The sequence below is a fragment of the Brachyhypopomus gauderio genome, unplaced genomic scaffold, assembly GCF_052324685.1.
Source record: "Brachyhypopomus gauderio isolate BG-103 unplaced genomic scaffold, BGAUD_0.2 sc103, whole genome shotgun sequence".
Classification (NCBI taxonomy): Eukaryota; Metazoa; Chordata; class Actinopteri; order Gymnotiformes; family Hypopomidae; genus Brachyhypopomus; species Brachyhypopomus gauderio.
Genome location: NW_027506924.1, coordinates 277,673 through 298,139, shown reverse-complemented (window position 1 = coordinate 298,139; position 20,467 = coordinate 277,673). Strand labels below are relative to the sequence as shown.

General features: G+C 43.7%; 1 long non-coding RNA gene across 2 annotated transcripts in view; it reads left to right on the top strand.

Annotated features, from left to right (window-relative positions):
* The window catches only part of LOC143497226 (uncharacterized), a 46,476-nt gene that overhangs the window by 8,905 nt on the left and 17,104 nt on the right, over window positions 1-20,467 (top strand). The window contains exon 3 of one of the 2 annotated variants that reach the window (XR_013125750.1): window positions 16,380-18,670. The exons of the other annotated variant lie outside the window; for it this stretch is intronic. This is a non-coding gene — a long non-coding RNA (uncharacterized LOC143497226). Of the gene's footprint in view, window positions 1-16,379; window positions 18,671-20,467 lie in introns of those variants that run through there. 2 annotated transcript variants of the gene reach the window in all.

Genomic DNA, 20,467 nt, shown 5'->3' with positions numbered 1-20,467 from the left:
ATTACCCCATCCATTTTGTTATTCGTGTTTGTTAATGGGACAAACCAAATCCATTTCAGTCAGTCTGGAGTCACAGTCTCTGCCTTTCTGCCTCACTTCTCTCTCTCTCTCTCTCTCTCTCTCTCTCTCTCTCTCTCTCTCTCTCCCCCTATCCCCCCATTCCACCCCTCCTGCTTTGATCCCCTTCCTCGCTCCCTGGTGTCATTTATAGTATATGTCAGTTTTAGATTACTTTAACATCCTGGATGTAATGGAATAGATTTTAAAAGTCTACGGTCTCTGAATAAAGCCAGGATGCCTATGACATGCTACTGAATAAAGGAATCCTTCAACACCAGAAACTTCCTCACTTTTGCCAAGTCTAAAATCACTCCCAGCCCCAAAATGCTTTTTGTACTCCTGCAATTATATGCACCAACTTCATCAGTTCTCAAAGCCTTGTTGATTCCAAATGACTTTTGTTCCCATATAAAACACTGTATCTTCAGTCTGCATTTTGCAGTGCGTGAATGCCCATTAAGGCAATGTTTATAAATGATATGCTGTCCTTGGCAATGCAAAAACACCTTTTTAAAAGCTTTGATGAAGACGGTAAAACTATTTTAAAGTAGGAGGATGACAATCCTCGCAGTGTTTGCAGGAGATGCTAATGCTGTTACACAATTATTCGCTAAATTGACCTGGCCTCTCTGCTCATTGCTACAGTTCGCAAGGCTGCTCTCGGAGCTGGATGAAAAGCTTGGTAAAAGCATGTGGGTGCTCAACAAAGAGAGAGAAAGAAGGAAAACAGCTCAATAACTTGGCGCTCCAAGGGGAGAAAAATGTAGGCATATCTAAATGACCACAGCCTAGTGTCTGTTCCCCCTTTACCTTTTTAAACCACCTATGTTAATTTGCCAAGGCCAAGCATTTGTTCGTATGTGCTGTTAAAGTGTGTCTGGAAGAATGAGCAAAATGTCGCATGGACTGTATAAAAGTTTGCGTGCTTTCCTTCTGATCCCAAGCATGGACACGTTCTCAGGTGTTGGCAAAAGTGCATCATGTCTTGCATCCCTGGAGCGAACAGACAGAGAGGAAGCTCGTTTTGCTTCAGTGGCGAGTGAGGTCTCCCTTGTTGTGTTCCATTAGACGGAGCTTCATAACCCCTGTCCTGCTTCTGGCATGTCCCTGTACCCCACCGTTCAGCGTTTCCCTTGCTATAGCAGATGTTTCAGCCCGCAAACACCAATCAGGGGAAAAACCTTTCGATGTGCAGGGCAAAGCTATTTCAGGTCCAGGAGAAGGAAACAGAAGACCGCATGCTCGGCAACTTTCCTAATTTTATTAAATGATGGCGTCATGCTTCAGATCCCTTGTATCTAATCCGTAAATTGTATTATTGTAAGGCTCATTACTGCCAGTGCAGGCCAGCAGTCTGTGTGTCCATGCACGAGCCCTAGGTATAGCAGACCAGACAGCTAGTGGCCAGCTTCCGTCTCCAAGATACATACTCAGTGTTCCAGAACCCTGCATCGATGATGTGGTAACCTAACAACTTTTTAATTTAAGTAGTTTGCAATTTTCTGAACACACAGAATGTGATTTTTTTTTAATCCACTAAGTTTAAATGACACGCTGTGCTAATTGGCTGCTAAGAAGAGTAAATTGTTCACAAAAAAACATTGTTTTTTCTTATGATTATTCTATGTGATTAATAAAAGATAATGAGTCATGGTGTTTGGTAGCTAAGCTAATTTAACATGTAGCTTGCAGTTAAGTAACGTTTAAGCAAAATGTCTGAATTACTAGCGTAATATATAGCATAATGCATTTGTGTTTTCCACTCCGTAACAAATTGTCCAAGATTTTAAAAAGCATGATAAGTTCATTATTATTATGTACCAAAATAGTTTCAAATTTCAAGTTTGGTTTTCACTGACTGCATGTTAACCGAGTGGCTTTCTGACTGCTAACACATGTCAACAAACAGATATGAGCTGAAAGCCAGTAGTGCGGTTGAATTTGAGTTATTTGCACATGTTACGCTCGTGGGATTGATCAATGTCGGAGCGTTCTTGGAACGGGAGAGAACATCGTCCCGCCCACTTCCCAGGAGTAGCTCAATACTCCGGGCCAAGGAACGCTCTCACGGTACCACTCTTGTACTCGGACACGTCATTGGTTGTGATCGTGCTGGACTTCCTTTCCACTGTTTTTTTTTTTTATTTTATTTTTTGCCAGTCCATCAGATATTTAATATAACCACAATCACAGTCCTACAGTTTGAAACGCTGTGGGCAGGAAGCCTACACCCACAGGAAAAATAATACAATTCATACCACCCGGCCACACAATTATACATAATTATTACCATGGTGACACAATCGTTGTGAACGATGCATGGGGCCCAGGCCTAAACCTGCCATGTTTCAGAGGAAAGTCCACACTTTTACTGTTACTGGGAAAATCCTTTAGTGCCTATTGTGGTTAATTAGCTTGTGTGTTTTTTAGTAGAATGTAATATGATCTCTGTCTTCTTCTCTCATTCATACTGATGGTGGCAAGACCATCATCCTCCTCTCCTCCTCCTCATATTGTCACCTTGTGCGAGTGTGACGCCCTGAATGCATGGTCATATTTATGTATTCGGCTCCATGTTAAAGATGTTAACACCATGTGTGGTAGTTAATGTATTAAAGGTGCTGGTTGTGACCTGGAGGAGGGAGAAGTGTTAGAGGTGAGCCCCGCTCCGGCTTTGGGTGGGCCAAGTGGGGAAAACCCTCGAAGCAGTTTCAGGAGTTTGAGTGAAGCCTCACACAGCCTCATCATTTCATCCTGCCAATACAGCTGGGTAAAATGATAACATGTTCTGAGTGGGGGAGATAATCAAATAAATAGATGGGGAGTGAGAGATGGGGACTGCGTCCAAAAGTAAGCCCTAAATCAGGGGTGCTCATTACGTCGATCGCGAAGGAAGTGTCGGTCGATCGCGAAGGAATGTGCGTAGATCGCGTGACATTAAAAAGTAGTAGATGAATCGCCCATCTGCACTGACGGTTGTATTTTGATTGACATTCATGCTAGCCAATCTGCATTCCGCTCAACAAATTTCGTTCGCCACCTCACAACCCCCAAATCCCCGGTAGATCTTTCTGACTTGGTCATCTTATAAGTAGCTCGCAAGCTGAAAACTTGTGGGCACCCCTGCCCTAAATGGATGCTTTTGCAGGTTTATCCGACAAACAAGTGTGGTGTAATGGTGGACGCTCGACTAAGATCTGTTAGCCCAAGACCATGTTAATGCCACGCATGAACCCTATGACCCAGTAGTTTCAGTCCTTTAGCTGGTAAGGGCCTAGGTGGGAAGACTAGAATGTGTCGATCCTCAATAATGAGAACATTAGTCCGAGTATTGGCATCGCTGTGCAGTAGCATGAATGCTAGCTTCGCGAGCATAGGGATTAGCTTTCATTAGCATGAATACTAGTTTCGGTAGCATAGCGATTAGCTTAGCTAAAGTCAATACCAGCATCATTAGCACTAACATTAGCCACTCGTATTGGTTGTACTGCAAAGGTGTATATGTAATAGTCATGTGTCATGATGCCCCGGGGCCATAAGGAGACATAGCAGATACTAAAGATTCTAGTAGAAATTTGTTCAATAAAAGGGATCCTGAATAACAAAAAAAAAGCAGTTTGAGCAAAGCCATTGTTTCACTGCTTCATCTTTTCATCCTGCCAATACAGGAACAGAAACTCTGGGGCGTGTAACACAAGCATTGTAAACATCAGTCACATCACTAACCCTCATTAGTCACTCAACAATAATTCCTTCCTGTGTTTTTTTGGTCATCATTTGTCCAACGCCCGAGTCAGAAGTCACTATTACAGGCAGGCTCGTTTTCAGTCCAGCAATGGCAGAGGCTTTATAGCATTGATGATGCAGAAACCCAACCCAGTCCTCAAGGTCCACCAGATGGTCCACTTTTTGGCATTGTACCAAATCCCAACACACCTGAACAAAGCCATTAAGTGCACTGAATTGCTTGGAACTGGGTTAGAGGGGGGGTAAAAGCCAACGTGGACTCCCTGATGGGCCCTGAGAATGGAGAAATTGTGAATCGTTGGTGTAATGGGCATGTTTACCACACTTTATTAGAAAACCACATCCCAGTCCTGGGAGGGCTGAGGCGCTGTTTCTGAGATTTCTGATCAGGGTCGATCAGACCAGTGGGAGGTCTACAAATGCACAACCAGCACAAGTCACTTCCAGACCTGCTGCTAGCAAATAATGCCTCAGTCTAAATGAACGTCCTGTACCATCTGGGCCAGACTGCCATCAAACCTCTCAACACCGCACCAACAAGCCTGTCGGCGATTTAGGCCGAACGCTGTTCCGCTGTGGCAGGCATTTGAGGTTTGGGCTCACCCTTGAGCCGCACGTGGGTTTGCTTAGCAACCCAAGTTGCCGGTGCTGGTTTGGAATGTCATATGTTCCCCTCAGTAGGAACATGCTGGGAAGAATGACAGTTTTGGGCTGGGAGTGGGCGGGGCTGAAGAGAGGCGGGGCTGGTAGGGAATCATATGTTTAAAGGCCACTGCCCAACTATACAAGTCCAGTTTGGTCTCTAAATATAAATCCAGCTTATCGTCAGCACAAAGAAGTGACCAGGCTATTCTGTCCCATATGGATAGAAAAGTTCACAACAAAAGTAGGAACAAAATAAGAAAGTGTGGTCCTAATTAAATGAGTATTTAATAGACTTCACTGTCTACAGGTGCTTGAACTGTTGTACTTCAGTCAGTCTGTGCATGCATCAGTCCATCTATCCCTCTATATGCATTTGGGCCTAAAAGGACAGAACCATGTGGGAAAATCAGAATGATTTGATCATTTTCACAGTGTGATATCTGTATAGAATGGACTTAAACATTTATTTTTTATTTGTGGTGTTAGTCAACCATGACATGGCAAGACCATCACTGTTGGGTTGTTTGAGTGACTTTAACCATACTGAACATGTTCATGATGCAGAGGATATGTGTAGCAGAAAGGTGTTGGTGGTGCGTCACATCACTGAGAGAAACTGTTCACATTACGGCCTTTTCATTAATGTGGTTTATCACTCTGGGAGACTGTACAATTCGACATGGTCGCCGATGCCACAATTCATTGTCACACCCCTCACCCACACACACCATTAAAAATGTATGAGGGGAAACAGGAGTGCTTTAGAGACTCTGGAGAGGGCCAGCATTGTTGAACATCTGTTCCGACTGCTACAGAGAATATTTAAGAATACCTGCCGTGTGGCTTTTCTGAGAGAGAGAGGAGACATTGTGAGTGATCTAGAGAGCATGCGGTTATTGTGCCTCTTGTCTCCTTGGTGGTAACCACGGGAGAGGGTGACTGACCTGTAAAAGCCATTGGGCACGCAACACAGTGAAGCCTGCATTTACCAGCACCTTACCAGCAAACTCAGGGATGCCCGAGTCCTTCATACAGGGGGATATGACCCAAAACCTCATCAGAGAAGAGGCATTTCAGCCAGTCCAAACTGAACCTTATTTAAGGGTTGGGCAATCGTTTTAATGATGAGTGAAATACGTTTCCAATCATGCAAGATATGTTGATAATAGTCCCATCTTGAAGTATACTACATTACTTCTAGCTAAAGCAGTTGAAGGAAGGAATTAAAGCTGAGTTTGTGGGCTACTTCAGAGAATTGCATTAAAAGCATTGCTATAACTTCAAAAACATACGTTTTAAGGAATCAACTAGCAGAAAACGTCCCTTGAACTTTATATTCAAATGTAGTTAGTTACAGGAATAATATAATGTGTTGACAGTTAGAAGCGGAAAGTCCAGAGTTCATTCAAAGCTGAAACAGCAGGAGTAAACAGGATTTCAATGAATAGCATACAAATGCCACAGATAACATCAACCTCTCCATGGTCCTCCAGCATGATCCCACAGAGGTCATTATCTCCAGACCATTTTGTCCACTTCACCTGGCAGATGTCTCTAGATCTACCTGATATTTAACTTTCCTATTGGCTTTTTCGCTACAATTTTCACACCACAGGTGTACATGGTTTTCTGTCAACTAACAACTGTTGCAACCCAGGGACGGGTTTCTACAACACATGTAGGCGTCCTGATTATTTATGTACATACACTTACGTTTACGGCATTTAGCAGACCCTTTTTTCCAAACCAACGCTTGACCGAATATGTTCGGAGCAGCTGAGAGTTACGGATCTTGCTCAGAGCTCCCAGCAGTGTCTGAACTGCTGATCTACCTCTGCATGAAGAATGACCCTATGAGGGGAGGTTGCTGTAGTCTACTACTCAGTGCCTGAATCATAACACAGTGGTCATTACTGTAGTACAGTAACAATCCTTTGAACATGCATCTGAGGACATGTTGGGCAAGAATGAAATAAAACACAACGTAGGTGTAGTATAACTAAGTAGGCTACGCAGTAAGATATTGCTTTTGGATTGTATTCAGATGTTTTTTTAAGAGCAAAAACATTTTTAAATATTTTTCACTATTAAACAATGTCATCAGATATATGTTGGTAAAGGAAAGAGGGTGTTTAAGCTAAGACTCATTTTTCTGATCCTCCTAAATGATTTGCGATTTGGCCCACCACCCTCAACCCCACCTGGGGTATGTTTTTGCTACATCCATGTAGCTATCGTGTTCTGCTGCGGTCAAAGGATACTCGACACGCTGCTGACATCAAGTTTTACGTTGATCACAGCACATCGTGTATGCTGCAAAATCTGATTTTCTGAAACGTGATGCCGAGTTTAAGGTCACGTGACCATCAGTCTTGCAAAACTGCTTCCTTGAGCCTGATCATGTGGAGAAGTCTCCACTGACACATATGGTTCAAGTCCCATTTGTGCACTGCTCTAACCACCCACAAGACTTGGGGATTGTCTGGTGGAAAAATCCAGCTGTAAAGTGATCCAATGTTTGAGGTTACCATCATCAAGGTTATTATTATTAGGTTAATATGTTTTATATGTGTTTTGTGCCCTGTCAAACACATTACAATAAATATACTAATATTAATATTTGAATGTATTTTTTAGATGTCACTCAGTATGAGACAGTGTCCAGACATTCATTCCAATTTCTAGTCCTGGATTTTTTTAAATTTTTTATAAGTGGTAGCTAATTAAACTGTTTAATGTAATTGATCAAATTGTCATCACACCTGACAGGTAGGTAGAGCAAGGGTGGAGAACTTGTAATAAGCCAACATTGAAATGTCCAGATTCTGAATTGGAGGGTTCAAGGCATTTAGCATGATCCAATGGACCTCATGTAGCATTTCTTGGACACTGGAAGAGTTGTAGTGTTGATGGCTGTTGGTGGACCCTGTTGAAATGAGTGCCACAGTAAACAGGCTTTCCAGTTTTACAGTGAGAAATTTGATCTGTTCCTAATAAAGTGTCCAGTTCCTGTTCTTTAGGCCTGCTACAGGAAAATGGATGCAGTGCAAACAGTGAGAAATAAGCACGTTCTTCACTGGTCATCATCTTGCTACCCAAGCTTACTGTCTAAAAAATGAGCTTGCCGGCGGGGTAAACACTCTGTGTCAAATAAATTTGAAAAACTGGAAGCAATTACGGTTTACTATACCATAATTCATTTGACACCGTTGCATATTTTCTCTGTGCTGAAAGGCTGCTGAACAGAGGAGTTCCTCCAAGCTGAGATATACACACACACACACACACACACACACACACACACACACACACACACACACACACACACACACACACAGATCCTATGTGTTGGACTTTATTCTTGAGAAGCAGAGAGATCTTAATTTAACAACTTTTACTCTCTGGCCAATATTCCATAGAAAAATTCCACCTTTTCTTTCACTTTTATTTTAATGTATTTTTACTTTTTAGTGCAGGATTTCTGTTTTTAAGTATTTTTTTCCCCCACATTGAGGTTTTCATCTTGATGTAGCGTAGTCTATTTGTTTTAAGAGTTGTAACTTTTTCCCATGTGTTTTTGTGTTTTGCAAAAAAAATTTAACCAGCCAGCACCAGTAGCCACAACAGTTGCTCCGTCATCACTTCCATACGCTTGATCTGTAATTTTCATTTATCGTGTGGAGATCATTCTGTTCTTTTATTTTTTATTTTTTCTTTTCCGTATGAACCTCGAGCCCCTGCCAGTCATCATGGCAGACTGACGTTGGCGAAAGTGTATAGATATTGTTAGGAGTTTCCAAGAGCGACGCGACTGTGGTTGTCTCTCGATTCCTGCAGGCTGTGACGCTCGGCAAAAAGCACCAAAAACGTGTTTTGGGGGGGAAAGAAAAAAAATGGATGGAAAACGAAACAGGAATAGCACACGTGAAAATTGTCTGTGACTCAAACTCGTCGTTAACGGGCAAAAACAGCTGTGTTGTTGCGCCCCGTTGTCCTACCCACCTGCACACGTCACCCCCTCCCGTTTCCCTCCTTCTCCCACACATGAATCAAATCCTCCAGTAATTAGAAAGCTTCTCATTAACGGAGCCAGGTATGTTGGAGCAAGGACAACAGAATTTGCAATGTGAGGAGTCCCTTGGGTCTATTGTGGAGAATCACTGATCTGATTAGGCTTGGTACTGCCGGAGATTCCACCATTACATAGCATTAGAGACCTCACAGAATTGCCACTTAAGCTAATCAGTTTCTTTTAGGAATTGTATAATGAGCAATGGACGGAGGGGAGCTCGTGCTATACAATAAGTTCTGTGCATCATAATTTCCCCATATAAGGCCAATGATTGAAACTGTTTGTTGAAAATCGTTTGTTGAATAGCACCTTGGAAAATGAAACGATCCGAGTCTTTGGGTGCATAGGAAATTTCAGAACCTTAAGTCAGGAAAAAAAAACCCCTCTGCCATCTCTTGCCGACAACCGCAAGACATCGGAGTCTGTGGTCTGATTGGCCTAGCAGAGAACTGCACCATTGTCGAAATTACGTAAAACCTACTTTGGCCATATTCTGAAACAACAAATGTATGTGCACTGAATGTGAAACCCATGTATGTTCCACACTCCTGACCACATCCTCTCCCATGTACAGTAGCAGTTAAACACATTCAGGTCTATGGGAAGGTTTCTTGCGGATTCTGCATTTTCCTCGACTTTTCCCCCGTATGCCACCATTTTAAAATGGCCACACAGATCTGCCACTGCCTGAGCCCCATTTTGCTTTGACGGCCCTCCACTACGTCTCAGATGTCCCGCCCCCTCCATTCTGCAAGCCACAGAAACGCCACAATTACCATGTTAATTTTGGAACGCACACAAAGGGATGTTCTCACCAATCTATCAAACTATCAATCTACCTATCAGCTCGGGCCTCTCGTTATTAGACGAGAAGCATAATTGAGTGTAATTAAAAGCCGCTCTAAGTGCTGTAATTAATGTCAGTTGTCGAGTGCTAAAAGGGGCCTCGGGAAGACTAATGGCTCCCTGCCGTTTGAAGATGAAGACCTAGGAAAACTCTGAGATGTTCATGAGCAATTACTGGACCCACTGCACAAACAACGCTGGTGGACAGAGAGAGCGAAAGAGCAAGAGAGAGCAAGAGAGGGATCCAGAGTGTGAGAGCACAGGGTGCATGAATAATTACTCTAGAATAAAATCTTCAAGAGCAAAAGGACAGTAAGGGCATTAAATCAACTTCAGCAAGAGCGGAAAAAAATGTTTTCAAAAATTGCCCTTCAGATCATTATGCTCAAGTATGTACGTGTCATTGCCTGAAGGCCTGACCCAAACAGTTTGTAAATACATGAACAAGTAGAAGTCAAACATCATCAAAACAACAGTGGTACACTCCCAAGAGTGCAGCTCTTCCCACATTTCACACTTGGGCGTGGAGCAGTGCTGATCTGAAGTCGCTGGGTTACAGACATTTCACAGATGCCGGCTGTCATTTGGCCGTATTTAACCTCGGTTTTTGTATGGCCGGGAGTGCTGGACCCCCCCCCCCCCCCCCCACACACACACACACACACACACACACACAAGCTGCTTCCTCCACAAAGCACGACTGCGGCTTTCTATCCTTTTTCAGTCCTACATCCCAGTCACCTGCACGGCTGCTCTGAGATACCACAGGGTGTGTGAGCGTTTGCTTGCACCAACTTCAGAGACTGTTTACGTTGAGAGAGTGTAACTTTGTCAGGAAAGGATGGACAGAATGGAAGGACGATGAGTCCTGTTGACTCCAGAAACAGAGCGGCAAATCCAAACTCCTAATAACAGCCTTATAAAAACCAATGGAAGGTTCTGTGTTGGAGACCTACTGGGTTCAAAGGACCATCTAACCTTCATCTTTAATTATTTCCCAAATGCTCCCAACACGGCGGTGTGTACAACAGAGAGACTGGAAGAAAAGTTCTTGCATGCCAAGGCAAGCCTGGTTAAAAGGAGGCGCTTATCTCGTACGGCCAGGCCCGGTCAGCGGCTGGTGCAGCAGGCGTGCCTATGGAGCCCACCATGACCCTGGCATGTTTCTCTATACTCAGCATTACAGCACAGCGCCATCTGTCTGATCACCGTCGGCGTGTCCAGGACTCGGGCCCCTTAACGTCTTGATGGCAGACGTTCAGAGAGAGCAGAAATCCGAGATGCATTGGTTCCATGACCAGACAACCATGAGGAAAACATAAAATCGAAGAAATTGGTGTATATGACTAATTCCTGACTAGGTCCTGATCTAATTAGTCTTATTACGGTGGCCGCATTTGCTCAGCAGTAATCACCAATGCACTCGATTGCCTTTATTTCTTCGAAAAATCCTGATTCATCCACGTTGCTCACCCCGTTTGCTCCACCCGCTGTTCGAGTGTTGCTACCCGGGCCGCCAGCCCCCACCGGTCCACCCCATTTCGTCTGCCTTGCATTCACATATTGAACAGCTCCAGAATAAACAAGCAACGCAGAAAGCTTCCAGCAGCCATATTCTTCTCCTGGTTTGTCTTGCTGCTGTGCGGTTCACTGTGCTGTTGACGGATGGGTGCTGGTTAACTTAACTCGGCTTTTCTGACGCACAGGAAAACAAAAATTAATCCTTGTGGGATATTTACCATATACCATCTCAAGAAATACTGAATTCTCTCTCTCCATGAATAAATCAAATGTATGTTCAATAGTCAAAGTTTGTGGTGTTTGCTTTTGCAAATGGGCACAATCATTTGTCTAATGTTGCTTTTGGTCTAATAGTAATTATTTAATGGTGCCGATCTTTGCAAAGTTTTATGAAATGTATTTGTTCCCATGGCAGGATGGCTCTTTAACTGACATTTTGGTTGGTTCCTGTAATATAAATAGGTTTTATGTGAAATCCAAATATATCAATATTACACAGAGGAATATTGTGTGTCGGTAGAATAAAAATGTGCATCAGAAATTGGCAAACTCTAAAACTGCCATAACTACAGCATTCCAAGAAAAGCTTATTTTGGACTGTGGGTCTATTTGGTGGTCAGGCCATTTTGCATTTATGAAGACTAAGTCAGTAAATCATTTTCAGAAAAGAAAAACATTTCTGTCCACCATGTCAAACCACTGAACCAATTTACCTGCCTGACTCTGACACGGAGGCTTGCGGCCATTTGCATGCATAAATATCAGTGGTCCTGATGTGGGGGAGTTTCATCAGTCATTCATAAGCACAGATGGTGAGGGTCATTAGAAAAACACGGAAGCTTTTAGCTCGTACTAGCCGCTTCCATAAAACCTGCCTTTTTACACGCTGACTGGGGGGCCTGGACTTGTGCATGAATGGACTTGGGTTGTGTCAAACCTGTGCTTGCAGGTGCAGTACCGCAAATCAATCATAGGTTGAGGTAACACTGAATAAAATGGAAAGGAATACAAACCTCCCTCTCCCTCCCTCTCTCTCTCTCTCTCTCTCTCTCTCTCTCTCTCTCTCTCTCTCTCTCACATGCGCACACACACACACACAGATTTTGTTTTACCACATGGTCTCACTTCCTCCATATCCCCCCCAATACGCCACTGTGATCATTCCTTCCAGATGCTGTCGTCTCCCTCTGCTAACATTTTGCCCTCATTGGATATAGTCTCCATACGGCTGCACAATGGCACAGTGGGACTTTATGGTGGGACCTTAAATGGGCAAAAATAATACCCACAAGTCATTGCTTTTAGGCCACGCTAACACACCAAAAATGCTGTAATTGGCTCAGTCATGCTAGGCATAGTGCTTTGTGCTGATTTTGGATTAGCTCCTACACAGTTTGGCTGAATGAAATTCAAATGTAGGAGCAGGCCAGTAAAAACTGCAGTGGCCTCCGCTCTGACCAGGTGATTCTATTGTGTACAGTGGGGTTGTCTACTCCAGCCATATAGAACTAAAGTACTGCAGAGTTTCAGTGACGCATGATTTACCCTAAGAGCTGATCACAAGGTCTTTCATGAGCTAAGGTGCATAAGTGCAGGCAAACCTCTAACGGCTACAGTGCCATGATTCTCCAGGCCTCTGGATTTACAATCCTGCCATAAAAGAACAATGTTTACACCCCCTCCCTCCCTCCCCCACCCGCATTTCTGAAGTGGTCAGGTTCACTGGCCACATCCTGGTCTCAGTTCAGTAGTAGGGAAAGAAATCAAGAGTACAGAACCAGTTTGAGCCTCGTCGTCACCTCATACATCAGAAACACTGCCACCCACTACGCCCATGCAGCAGCCAAATTCCCATTCTACCCTTGGAGGTCCGTTGTGCCACACAGTTAAATTCCAGTTCAGCGTTGTTGCACCTGGATATTCCATCCAGAACCCAATTTGGAGAATAGCTGAAAAGGGAAGGTTCATTTTCTTTTGACACATCGATTATAGATCTTACTTTCGTAGTATCATTCTGATCTAACCTGGCAGTTGGCTCGGAATACGATTTGTTGCAGTGCGAACGCTAATATCGGTTCTGTTCCCTCTGAAGCATCTGGTGAGCTTCAGTTCCTTCTGATTGTCCCCGCAGGGATAGGAATGTCAGTTGGAGCCAAACAGATTAAGAAACCCCCGTAGACACTCAAACTGCTAAAGGAAACATGGAGTTGTAATCCCACCAGTTCATTGATCGGGGAGAATCCCCGGGCGTTAACTACTAATCAACCAAAGGGGCTTGTCTCTCACCACAGATACTCTGAGAGATGCTTCCTCTCGCCAAAGACCGTCTCTTTGTGAAGACTTTAGCTCAACATGTTCTCTAATTTTGATTTCAGTATCCATGTGGTCTTTGGTCATTGAGCCTGTTGAATCAGACTCGCCCATACACTGCTGGGAAGGGTAAGCAGCTGCTGGCTGACTGGTGGGCCAGACCAGACCCTTCAGCCTGGTGTAATGTTCCACAACCGTACAGTCACGAAAGCGCGTGTCTTGGCCCACCGAGACATGGCAGATGTTCCGTGACCTTCCAGAACCCTTCTAAACCCTTCTGGAACCCCCTGTGCATTCCACCAGCAGTCAGTGAAAACATGACCTCACATGGCCTCCTGTCCGGTTTCTCACATTTTCACAAAACACGTTTTCTCAGCAGCCGTCCCTGCTTAAGTTGCCAAAAACCCTGCACTCCTCGTGGCTGGCTCTTACCTTTCTCAACGAACCACCACCAGAGGGGCCAGATGTTTGGCATCAGGGACGGAGCAGAGGTCCATGGGTTGTATATTATTTTGTCAATGGCTCATAAGTCAAAAGCTAATAGGCAGGTGTGCAGGTGTGGGTTGAGCTTTGCTGCAAAAATGTGTGAAGCATTTTATAATGGAGGCTCATCATTAACTGAACCATGAAGTCTCAGACCCACATGCATCAAACATGACTGAAGGTAGGGGGAGTCGTTGAGAAGGAAGTCAGAAAAAAGAATAGTTAATGATTCAATCGCTAGATTAGAGAGGTTCTTTATTTACATTACAACGACTACCTTGTAATTTTGTGCGGGGGTGAGGGGAGTGGTTGTGTCGGCCATTTAGGAAGATGATGGCACAGGTGTGTGTGACAGCCAAGCAGTGCAACTACAACAGTGCCTTTCCTGTTTTTCCAATTATTTCCAATTATCTGCACTATATAATTTTAAAATAATGCTTGATTTGGATTTTAATGTTCATTCTGCAAACAGTCTCTAATCCCAGTAGAAGGTGAGACCTGACCCGGCATGGGGGGGTGGTTGTGTCATTTATGTAAATCTAAGCTATTTTGTACCTGAAGCCCAAGACAAGAAACATAAAAGCAGTCATATCCCGACTACCTTTGAAGACGTCTGTAATTACTGTGAAACTGCACCACTAAAAGACGTACAAAATGTCAAACATTTATGATTCAGAAATTCTGCATATAATCACAGAATACAGAATATAACTGCATTTTAATTACCAAATATGACGGATCTGAGGAACAGAAATTCTGTGATTTAAAGAATGCTGTTATTTCACTTGGAACAACCTAGTCTTCCCGTATCTATTTAATGTGCCCAAGCATAGAGATATGCTATATCCCCCCCCCCCTCTCTCTCTCCCACCCTCTCCCTCTTTCTCTCACACACATTCCCAAAGTTATTACATGACCTATGCCACTGAATGTTCTATGAATGTTTTAATGGAATCCATGCATCATTAAAGATAATAACAGTCTATTCGTCAGGGGGCCAAAGGAATCCAGTTCACTGAGGAGCCATATGAGACTCCGGACCACAGAGTTACTGATGTGCACATCCTGGCCCTCACACATGAGGTGGGGGTTGGGTGTAGAAATGGAGCAAAAGACGAAAAAGAGGAGTATAAATGAAGAGGGAAGGAAATGGAACAAGGAGGGATAGAGACAGAGAGAGAGAGAGAGAGAGACAGAGAGACATAAACATTGGCTGATAGAGACCACGCAAGAGAGAGTGGTAGCTTTAGCCATTAGACCTGTATGGAAGACACAGTGGGTAGTAACCATCTCTGCATCGATCTGTTGAGTCATTCAATCTCACTCTCCCACACCTCTCCAGAGAAGACATTTAGCACTTCTTCACAAATGCCTTTAATTTTGCACAGTTTTGACGTGAAATCAATTCGATGTTTTGCAACACATGCAAAGCACAGGTGACGGTTAACATTTCCCATGCACCAATGGATTACGGAGAAGGTAATAGTCACTTCCAAAGGCCCTTGACTAGACAAGGACACTCAATTTAGCTATTCATTACTGTCATAGACTATTGTGTGAGTTCTACTGGAGGAACCAAGGAATATACCTCATTGAATAATGATTATAATGAAGAGTAAACAATAATAAAGTAAAGATTACCTTGCTTTTCATTCTACTCTACTGGTTATGCTGCACTTACATGTTCAGCGTAATGGGCTGTATCACTCAGACTTACTGGTAGGGTGACTATATATCATTATTATATATACACATTAGTATATATGTAGGTTTGCAATGCAGTTTGACAGCCCTTTAACCAAATCTACGCAATTATCCGAGTCATCTTGTTAACTCCATAATATAATGGTGCCTCCACAGACAGAATAAGGACAGATGACTCATGGTTTCTATACAGGGGAAAAAAACATTTTGTGTGTTGCTGTTCAGCATTGTGTGTTCCTGCGGAGAAAAAACAGAGAGTGTGTTTAGAATAGACATCTAGTAGTTGTACTGTAGTCCAGAAGGTCAGGTGAACACACCTGATTCATCCTCCTCGTGTACTGCTGTGTGTCAATGTCAAAGCTCTAAACATTCAGCTTATTTGACACGTGTTTCGCCAGCTATCCAGTCTTACGAACCCACGTAGACATGTACAGATAAATGAGATCAGGCATTCACAAAAGCAGGGTTGTGAATGTCTGGTGAGGTTTTACTATTCTAACAGATTTTGGTGAGGTAGGTAGGACTTCCTTGTGACTGTGGACTGAGCCTTTCATTAGACCAAAGCGCTTTTCTTCGTGGTGGTCTTGCCCTCTTCTATGGTTAAAAACGTCCAAACACCATGTGATCCTGATGATGTAAAGTCATTGGACAGTTTTGAAGCTTGAGGTAATACAGGACCATTTGCATCCTGAATGCCTGGTCCTGTATGTACGCTTTGGAAGACTATGGTGGGGCATTTTTATCATGACTTATTTTAGGAGCATGTATCTCTCTCTGTCCCTCACAGCTACGTTTGTTCACTGAAGAACACACACTGTCTGCATAATTACTTTGCCTACAGTTTTTTTAATTAAAGGCACATTCTAGAACATTTTCTACACAATGCACACATTATGATTATTATTCATGTATTTATTCTTCTCATTATCAGTAATTGTGATCAGTGTCTGTTCTCCCTCTTTCCTACACCCCCCCCACCCCCACCCCCCAGTCCTCTTGTGAGTGCTGCAGGAGCCCTGTGTGCAGTAATGGACAGACAGACAGTTTAATGAAAGTCAGAAAGTCTGACACCAAAGCTTATCACCTCAAAGACCACAGACAGACGAGAGAGAGAGAGAGAGAGAGAGAGAGAGAGACAGACACACATCCTTCTCAAACTGCCTCATCTGGACCAGAAGACATTGTAGTCAATGAAGTGAAAAAGGCCAATTCATTCCCCTCTCTCCCTCCCTCTCTACCTCCCTTCCTCATCTTCCCATTCTCACACTTTCACTCCAATTCCTTGTCCGCTTCCTCTCCCTCTCTCCTTCTCCCTCCCTCATCACCTCTCATTTTGTCTCTTGCTCTTTTCACTCTTCATCCCACACTCCCTTTTTCACACCCTCATCACCTCATTCCATCCCTCCCTCTTTCACTCACTCGTCACCTCTGCTGGGATTACGCAGGCTGAAGTGCCTCCTTCTCCAGTTCTCCACCTTTCTCATTTCTGTCTCTTTACATCTTCCCTGGAAGATAGACGACACAAGCAAATCCGGCCAATAGGCAGAGTGGTGAGCGGGAGAGGAAGGGTGGCTGTTATCAGACTATCAGACTGGGGTGTCACAGGGTCTAAAACAGTTTGAGAGAGAACAAAAAGGGGGCGGTCTTCCCTTTCTCTCTCTCTCTCTGTCTCTCTCTCTCTCTCTGTCTCTCTCTCTCTCTGTCTCTCTCTCTCTTTGGCTATTAAGTATTTCCGGAAGCCGTGACAACAGGCACTCAACCACTGTGAATTTATCTGTGGGCTGTCAGAGGAATTAGCAGCGATAAGGCAGAAAAAAAAGTGACAAAAGTTTGAAAGTCTGAAGTCCGAGAGAGAGTGAGAGAGAGGGTGAGAGAGAAAGAGAGAGGGTGAGAGAGAGAAAGAGAGAGGGTGAGAGGAAGTGGGGGTGTATATGTTTGAAGTGGTTTGAATTCAACGTCTCCCATTTTGAATTTGATGCCCAAGGCGGACTGTATCTTTGCTCTGCTCCAAATTAATCTCTGCCATTGGCTCTTTTGAATTTCCCATTTAAGAAAGAGAGAGAGAGAGTGAAAGAGTGAGTGTAGAGAGTGTGTGTGTGTGTGTGTGTGTGTGTGTGTGTGTGTGTGTGTGAGAGAGAGAGAGAGAGAGAGAGAGAGAGGAGCAGAGGTCTATCTCCACACGCACAGACGAAGGGACTGAAACCCTATTCAGCCCTGTCAGTCACTGCCCTGGCCATGTTAACAGCCTTCCACATTTCAGCACGTAACGTCAGCTATAAAAACACTTGATGTGAAAGTACTGGAAGGCCCGACATTTTAGGGTTAGAGTGACACACTGGTAACAACGACAGACCAGCAGCAGAGGCATTAAGAGTATAACCTTCACCACACCCTTTACCTCCACCCCTTAAACCTCCTCCCTTCACCACACCCTTTACCTCCACCCCTCCAACCTCCTCCCTTCACCACACCCTTTACCTCCACCCCTTAAACCTCCTCCCTTCACCACTCCCTTTACCTCCACCCCTTAAACCTCCTCCCTTCACCACACCCTTTACCTCCACCCCTTAAACCTCCTCCCTTCACCACACCCTTTACCTCCACCCCTTAAACCTCCTCCCTTCACCACACCCTTTACCTCCACCCCTTAAACCTCCTCCCTTCACCACACCCTTTACCTCCACCCCTTAAACCTCCTCCCTTCACCACACCCTTTACCTCCACCCCTTAAACCTCCACCCTTCACCACACCCTTTACCTCCACCCCTCCAACCTCCACCTCTTCAACCTCCACCCCTTCAACCTCCACCTATTCAACTCTGCCCTTTCAACCTCCACCCTCCAACCTCCTCCCTTCACTGCACCCTTTACCTCCACCTCTTCAACCTCCACCCTTCAACCTTCACCTCTTCAACTCTGCTCTTCAACCTCCACCCTTCAACCTTCACCTCTTCAACCTTCACCTCTTCAACCTCCACCCTTCAACCTCCTCCCTTCAACCTTCACCTCTTCAACTCGGCTCTTCAACCTCCACCCTTCAATCTCCACCTCTTCAACCTCCACCCTTCAATTTTAAATGTTTTGTTTCCTTTCAACAAGTGCAATAATACAACTGAACATGTTTATATCGGTACTGAACTGGGCCATCTGACCGAACCTCTGCTAGCTTCTGAACACCATGATGTCAGAACTAGGATGATGGCACACGTCATCGAAGTACACCTTAACATCATGCTGTGAGATCTCATCAAAACTACTTCTGAGATTAAATTAAATTCAGGCATGCACACAAGGGAGTTATTTAAAGATCTGTTGTTTTTCCAGACTGTACAGGGGATAAACATGAAAAGCTATATCCATGTAGGCTTTAGGTTATGAGTAACAAGCTAAGACCACCTGATAGCATGTAGTGTTTGTCTTGTAGTGTGCTCAGAACTGTTAAGTGCTTGACAGTGTTCAGTAGAAACAGGTCAGTGTTTTCAATCAGCAGGTTCTAACCCCTTTGATACTTTCTCTAGAACACAGTTTATCTATAAAAATGACAAATGACCTACCGCTTGATCATATCAAAACGCCGCACTCAAGAGTGTAAATAAATTTTTTTAAAAAGGGAATAAATCTTGCTCAGGACGATGAAGAGGAATGACAGGTTTTAGGGGCATGTGTCGAGTAATATAGACCTAGATATGTACCACGCATATTCCAGACTCTTAAAAAAAAATGCATATGTAAAATGTAATACATGTTCTTGTACATGAAAGACACCCCTTCACTCATTTGAATGAATGTGAATGCTTATGGTTTATGAATGCTGTGCTGGGTTAATGTGGAGAGATCAAAGCCATCAAACAAAAATGCAAAAGCAAGTACATGAATATTCATACATTCATTTTGGGAGTACAGGCGAGCGGATCCAAGAACCCCAGGTTTCACGGGCCATGGTGCCAACAGGGAGATGAAGCCAGCTCACCTGTCTCTCTCCACTGTAAGGGTGCACTCTGTTCCCGCGCCCACAGGCTTTACTCCATGTGGTCCTTTGGTCTTACATGCTGGAAGTGTAGCAAGGTGTTGCTGGAGTTAAAAAAAAAAACAAAAAGACCTCCTTTCATGATGTGGCATCACTGTACATTCATATATGTACTTGTAGTTTTCTGTGTGTTCCATGTGCTACATGTAGTTTCTTTTTGTAGGTACCGTAGTGTGAGTATGAGTTCATGAGGGTGGTTCTGCCTGACCTCTTCAAGCAAGCACCAGGTCACTGCTAGCACCCTCTTTGGTGCCAACTTGAATTTCAGAAAAAGGGATTGTGACCCATAACAGTGTTTTTCAGTTCTGCTCCTGGGAGCTTACAGCACTTTGAGCACTGGGCTATCACGCCAATATATTGGAAAGGGAATTGTGGGAAAGTGCACTCAGGAACAAGTCTGTGTTTCAAGGAACAAGTAATTTACATTGTAGATGTATTTCCTATCTTCAACATAGTTATTTTAATCAGTTGGTTCTATAATTGACACTAAGTGTACCTTGGCTTCTTAAAGGGCTAGATATGTAGTCCAAACATTCTGGATAACATTAATAACACTTAGATGCTAAATATTGAACTTGCATTTGCACACTGAGAAAAGAAAAATAAACAGACTACATACAGCATCAGTGTTGGCTTGGTTACTGTAATCACAATATAAAATACCCAGTAGTACACAATCAACAGTCATCAGTTATGAGTATGCCAAGATGATGATTTACATAAATCTCAGTGCTAATCAGTGTTAACATCGTCATGCACTGAACATGGTATCAAACTTCATGTTTCCCATAGCAGGACGTCTTTCAGAAGAAGACGGAGCAGTAACTGTTGTTTAATTTCTGATTAGTGCATTAAGCCATTATCACATCAACACGTGTTGATAATTGGTGGAACAATTCTGATAGGACGTTTATCTAGATCTGACAATGGCCTTATATATTTCACAATTAAAGCATTTATCCAGACCTCCTAATTTATCACCCCAACCGGCACTTTAACACACTCCGGTTATATCCTCATTCAGACTGCGCAAGAAACGGGCTTTACCTTTT